The 1,447-nt window shown below is 35.2% G+C and overlaps 1 protein-coding gene across 1 annotated transcript in view; it reads right to left on the bottom strand.

Moving 5' to 3' along the window:
* The window catches only part of LOC109586823 (uncharacterized), a 26,235-nt gene that overhangs the window by 802 nt on the left and 23,986 nt on the right, over positions 1 to 1,447 (bottom strand). The window lies entirely within an intron of this gene.

Here is a 1,447-nt window from a genome sequence, read left to right as displayed (position 1 = left end):
TATTGGAAAAATTTTATTTTTGGAATTTTATGGTTCACGTAAGTTACAATTAAGTAATGTGATTTTATTATTTATTTATTTATTATTCTTCATAGGTTGAGTAGGTGGACTAGTCTCAGCCCGCCCAGAGGCGTATTTAGAGGGGGGGCTGAGGGGGCTTGAGCACCCCCCTCAGGGCTGGGCTCAGAAAAAATTACTGAAGTCCTGGACTCTTGCATCACTACCAAGCCTCTTAACAAAGTTATCTAGCCCCCTGATCATGATTTCAGCAGTTTCCAGTGCTTTAAGGAGCAATCAGAAGTACCAGTAACATAGCAGTATGCTTGAAATGATCTTGGCCCCACCCGTAATTGACAAAATGCAGGAAAAGGCCGTTATACCGCCGTAAAAGTGGGTGTGGCCAAAATCGCGGTGCACTTCGTGCGCCCTCAGCAACCCCCTTCCCCAATTCCTAGATACGCCCCTGCCGCCCCTTCGCTACCTATGGAGGAAGGAAGACCATGTCTTACAACTACTCTGTAAGTGATAGTAATAGTAAATATTTGAGGTAATATTTCTGGAAGAAATGGTAGTAACTTTAAAAATTGAAGCCGGAATCAGCTTAAACTTTCTACAAAGCACAAGTACATCAATCTGTATCAGAAAATGTAATAAAAAATTAGGGTGATTTTGGAGCCATTTTTGGATAAAATAATTAGCATTTTTTAATTGCAAAAATATTTGTCAAAATTGCCTGAAACTTTCTACACAACATAAGTACATCAATATGTATCAGAAAATTTAATGCAAATTTGGGCTAATTTTGGGATCATTTTTTGCAGAAAACCAAAGTCTTGGGTATTTTTTGAAAGTTGGCCATTTAAAATAATGCTCATAACTCTAAAAATATTTTTTGGAATCACCTCAAACTTTCTACACGGTATAAGGACATGAATATTGTATCAGAAAATGTAATAAAATTTCAGGTGATTTTGGAGCCTTGTTTGGAACAAACCATGGACTATAGCCTTGTGTATTTTTGAAAAATTGCCGTTTCTAACATTGGCTGCTGCTTGAAAAAAATTGTCAGGATCAGCTCAAACTTGTTACATAGCCTTAGTACATCAATCTGTATCTGAAAACGTAAAAATATGGGTAATTTGACTGATTTCAGTGTCATATTTTGGAAAATACCATAGACTATAGCTTTGGGTATTATTCGAAAGTTAGCTGTTTTAAAATAGCTTATGACTCAAAAATTAATTCTCAGAAAAGTATAGTTTGAGAGAGAGAGGGAGAGGAATCACTGTTAATGTATAATCATCATAAAGAAATTAATGAAAATTCTTGTTATTGTTTTCATGGAGTTGGATTATCGTTAATTTTCATATTTTAAAATTAATTGTATTTTGTGAATGTCTACAATGCTACACTCCCTACTATAAAGCAATGCCAAAACATATTGTAG

The sequence above is a fragment of the Amphimedon queenslandica genome, unplaced genomic scaffold (assembly GCF_000090795.2).
Source record: "Amphimedon queenslandica unplaced genomic scaffold, v1.1 AMPQUscaffold_12770, whole genome shotgun sequence".
Classification (NCBI taxonomy): Eukaryota; Metazoa; Porifera; class Demospongiae; order Haplosclerida; family Niphatidae; genus Amphimedon; species Amphimedon queenslandica.
This window is presented reverse-complemented; position numbering and strand designations above follow the sequence as displayed.